This window comes from Mizuhopecten yessoensis, unplaced genomic scaffold, assembly GCF_002113885.1.
Source record: "Mizuhopecten yessoensis strain PY_sf001 unplaced genomic scaffold, ASM211388v2 scaffold10209, whole genome shotgun sequence".
Taxonomy (NCBI): Eukaryota; Metazoa; Mollusca; class Bivalvia; order Pectinida; family Pectinidae; genus Mizuhopecten; species Mizuhopecten yessoensis.
In genome coordinates, this window is record NW_018408433.1 from 626012 (window position 1) to 631397 (window position 5386).

The following is a 5386-nucleotide window of genomic DNA, read 5'->3' on the forward strand; positions in this document are numbered from 1 at the left end:
AACCTAAAAGTCTGAGATTAAATCCGTGAGCGATACCAACTCTTTTTGATTATTCACCGAAATGTTCAAGCAGTGTGGTTCACACGTCAACCCCTTTAACCTCCAAGACTGAGGGCCTGTACGAAACACCGAACAGGAAAAGAGGAAGGAGCAATGTCGTGCGGAAAAGGCGGATACTTGAGGTAGGCATGCGTCAAATACTTTACATATTTTAATGCATTTTGTACCAAGTTATAATATGCTAAAAGGTATAAATTTCCTTAAAATCATAGACATATATATACGTCTATTGAACAGTTAACAGGCCATGTTTATAGAATGACATGTATAATGACGGCTAGATATATATCGGATTATAAAATAAGCAAGATGCGCGGTTAGTGTTTGTATTGAAATACTTCAATACATGTAAACACGTGTATTTTACGGAAATATGGTATTAATCCGACATTTCTGTGTATAGGTTTTAGCTGAGATCTCTAACCTACATAATACCAGTGATAAAAATGATGACCCAAATGAGCGTAGCATTAGATACAGACCAGACCAGTGCCACACAGACTGACCCAGACACCATCGATAAATGTGTGGGTCCAGATCAACCGATGGATGTTTATTCAACTGGATGTCAAACCACCTATAGCCTAGTTGTGAGTAATTTGTAGAAGTTCAAAACAAACATGCCTTGCCCTAGGTACATATATATATAAATTATAGATGCATATTTATTTATGCTATTGTACAAATATTATTTTCACATATATCTCTTGATAATTTTTTTTTTATCTATATTACAACTTTTTCATTTATATTTCAGCAACGTAGACATGTAAGTCTCCAGGTTCAGGTGAATAATGGCAAGTCCAAGTCTTGTGGAGTTCAGGCTACCTGTAGCACAAACACATCAAGTACCCAGTGTCAAAAGCCAATCCGAGAGAAAACACCCACTAAAATGAATGACATGGAAACATGAATTGCCAAACTGACTGTGAGCCAGCTGAAGACCAAATGAATTGTGATGATTCAGACCCAGACTGGATTCCAGATGGTGAGGATATGACGGAAAATGATTGCAATCGCATGGATGCAGAAAATACTGAGCCAGATAAAGCCAGGAAGTATGTTGTATTTGAACAGTCTTTGTTAGAACTTTTACATTTGTGTCCTACATGCAACAGGAGGAATTTGGACCATGTGAAAACATTTATTGGAACATGTGTTAGTGTATGTAGCACATGTGTATGTGGGTTTTTCCCGCCAGTGGTCAAGCCAGCCTTTTTCACAGTCTATGCCTTGGGGGAACCTTATCATTGCTAGTGCAGTGTTTTTCAGTGGAAATAGCCCTGTGAAAACTTTCAATTTCATGAGACATGCAGGAATTTTGGGTTTAAGTTTGACTACCTACAACAGACTGCAAAGTACATACATTGTACCCTCAACTTTGTCATGCTGGCAGTTTAAGCAATCTGTGTATATGGCTAACAAGTATACATACAGTAATGTATTTCAAAGGGCATATTGAAGTAATGTGGCATTTTTAAGAGAAATGGCAGTTCAATCAAACTTGGAGGAGATGCTAGATGTTCATCACCTGGCCATACTGCCAAGTATGGCAGTTACACAGTGATGGATGTCCAGACTGCAAAAGTGGTTGATACACAACTTGTTCAGGTGAGCAAAAAGTATTGAATTACATACACATGTATACATGTATATCAAATGTTTAAATTTTATTATTTAATTATCACTTAACAAAATATATCAACACATGTATGCAATTTAAAAAATAATTCAATCAACTTATTAACAGGGGCCAAGTTCATTTTATAAAACTACTTGTTGGTAGCCCTTACTGATGAAAATTAATTTGAAATTTATATAGTGTGGGCATAGCTATAGGATAGCTATAGGTAAACTTTCTTTAATTGGATCCAGATATTCACTTACTTAGATTTTTGGAACCTTTGTACATGCATGTATGACTACCTGAAATTAATACTTTAATAAATTAAATTAAAATTGTGATACATTCTGTGCATTATAGTCAAATGAAGTGAAGAATTCCTACAACAGCTTGAAGGTCTAAAGAGGTGTCTGCAGTTCCTACATGAGGATGGTGTACAAGTGACTGACATAGTGACCGACAGACATTCTCAGGTCAAAAGGTACTTGAGAACTGACCATCCAACAGTTAACCACTGGTTTGATGTCTGGCATGTTGCAAAAGGTTTGTTCATTAAAAAAGTAATTTAACCACTGCATACAATGTACATGATATACAACTTTGTACGTGGAGCATGCATTGTTTTTATAGTATCTCCTCCAGAAATCAATCATGTGATACTTGAGAGCTGTAGGCAAAGTTTGTCATTAAAAAAATATATATATTTTTGGTAGGTGTGTACAAAAAGTTGGAAACCCTTGGAAAGTCTAAGAAATATGCCCAAGCAGGACTCTGGGCCAGGTCTGTCAGTAACCACGTTTACTGGTGTGCTGCCAGCAGCGAGGGAAATGGAGAACTTGTACGTCAGAAGTGGACCAGTATCCTGAACCACATCAATGACATTCATGAGGGTCATGGAGATTTATTCCAGTCATGCCAGCATGGAGACATTTCAAGAAATTGGATCAAGCCAGGTATATGATATTTCATTCTGAAAAAGTATACTTATAGCTACATGTTTATGCAGTCATCAGGATTACTTTTAGTATTAACTATATGGCTTACTGTATATTTAATAAGGTGCATATCATAGTATCAAAATTTGTAACAAGATCAAGCTAAATATGGCACCTTACATAATACTGAGGCTACTCTTCAGTTGATTAAAGTTAATAAGGACTGTTTTTGTTTCTCCCATAGGAGGTAAATTATTCAGAGAGGTGCAGAAGATAGTCTCAAACAAGCTGCTGTTAAAAGACATTGCTAAGCTGTCCCCTGCAGAACAGAATCAAGTCTAGAGGCTTTCCACAACATTGTGAACTACTTTGCCCCAAAGTCTTCACACTTTTTCTTCAATCAGATGAAAGCAAGGTAAGAAATTCATGTTTGTTTCCTGTTATATGTCTGCTAAATTAGAGTATGTAGGTAGGTGAAAAGCTTAACTAATACTTTTTTACAAGGATAATAGAAGGGTGTGATCTAGATAATTACCAAGAAAGTTTACACTAGGCTAACAAAATGGAGTAGGGAGGGTTATTTGGTCTAACCTTCATGACAGTGACTTGAGAAAAAAAAAATGTTGAAAAGTTTGGATTTTTTTTACAGACTGTGCTTAGCAGCACTGCATTTTAATGCAAATTCCGCAAGACCCCAAGCGATGAAAGATGGTGAACGGGTGTACATAATTTCCTTTCCTAAAGGGAGGAAAGGCGCTGCAGTACCTAAAGAAGTAAAAATAAAACAGAACTTTGGTAAGTGAATTTAAAACATTTAATCATCCATAATCACTTTGGCATTCTGTTATCAAACATATAGATTTTTAGATACGAATGGAAATTTAAATATTTTGTTTGTATACCATTCATTTCATATTCTCTGATTTGTTATAACCAGATTACATCTCTGAACTCATGGAAGAAGTTGTGATCAGGAGAACTCAGTTCAACACCATCAAAGAAGCCAAACTGGTCTTGGAACAGGAAATGGATGATCCACCGCCTTCCATTGCGAGCCAGCTCCGAGATAATATGGACAATTACAACCGGAGTGAAATTATCCACAACCATAGTAGACGTTTCAACAGATATGTCAGAAACGAGGATACTTGAAGCCTGTGTATTCTTCTGAAGGGAAATGTTTACGTATAGAAGACACAGCACAGGCAGGGATCACTTCCCTGTTTCTTTTCCAAAGGCGTCTCCATGTCCATCTGATGAATCTTCTGTAAGCCACAAGACGGTACAACCTGAAAAATGTTAGTTACTGTATGTGAATTTAAAAATGTATACCAGATGAGTGACAGAATTTTCAATCATTTAAAAAGTGTGTAGTTCTAGCGAATATTAGTTCTTTCTCTAACATATTATTGTAGTAGGATGATGAAACTTTTAATAACTGAAATTGCTAAAAATGTGTAATACCTGTGAATATCTACATCATCTCCTTGTCCATGCTCTTCAGCGTATTCATAAAAGGATGTCTCTAAAACATGCATGTTGAGACAGTTGGCAATAAAACCTTCATGGCTGGTAATGCAACTCATCTCTCCCATTTTTTCATCCACAATGTCTATATCCTGACAACATGTTTTTTCTTCCTGTGTTGGCATCTGGGGGCATAAACTACAGGAACACCTACCAAAATGAAAATGACTACTGATAGATTGAACATTTAAAACATGTACAAGTACATGTATTCTGCGAAATGTTATACAAGAGTGCTATTATATTTATTATACCGGATAAGTTTTATACTGGTTGTGTGATCTGAGTATGTGAGGGTAAATGTGGTCTACAAGGTGTATGATCTGAGTATGTGAGGGTAAATGTGGTCTACAAGGTGTGTGATCTGAGTATGTGAAGGTAAATGTGGTCAACAAGGTTGTGTGATCTGAGTATGTGAGGGTAATTGTGGTCTACAAGGTGTGTGATCTGAGTATGTGAGGGTAAATGTGGTCTACAAGGTGTATGATCTGAGTATGTGAGAGTAAAAGTGGTCTACAAGGTGTGTGATCTGAGTATGTGAGGGTAAAAGTGGTCTACAAGGTGTGTGATCTGAATATGTGAGGATTTTGTTTTTGTCTACAGTAAGTTTGTGTGATCTGAATGTTTTAGTAAAAAAAATATGCAATGAATTGGTATAATTGTTGAAATTTTGAATAATTTAATTATTGTAACTACAAAGAGCTTCTCAATTTGAGTTTGCCCTCAATGAAATACAAAGTATTCCAAAACTTGTGTTTTGTCTGTTTTTTTTATAAAAAATACAACCAAATATATCGGGGAAATTTATTTCTGTACATAATGCTGGCCTCCACAAACAAAGACTTGAAGTAAAACGTTAGCAGCATTCATGGCATGCAACTTCCTACACTTTTAATATAAACAATTGACTCAATATAAAATTATTATACTAATATACAGTAGGCCTTCCATCACAGGGATATCAGATATTTAACATGCTCCAGATTAACAGAGCTGAAGATACATGTTTTATATTTAAAGTCGGCTTAAAAGTATATATAGAACCTAATCACAATTAAAGAAGTTGTATTTTACGATAAATTGGTACCAAGGATTGAAAAATCGAGCTTAAACGAACCATTCTGGTGTAGCATCTGCATTGACGCAAGCCATACTGCCGGTTTCCTGACCCTGTTCGTCGTCACTAACACCTAACTCAGACGATTCAGATTCACTTAAAACCTCTAAATCGGTGCAGTCT

The 5386-nt window shown here is 36.1% G+C and overlaps 1 pseudogene; it reads left to right on the forward strand.

Moving 5' to 3' along the window:
- Nucleotides 1-969: 969 nt before the first annotated feature.
- Nucleotides 970-4889, forward strand: LOC110459758 (annotated as a pseudogene).
- The last annotated feature ends 497 nt before the right edge of the window (nt 4890-5386 follow it).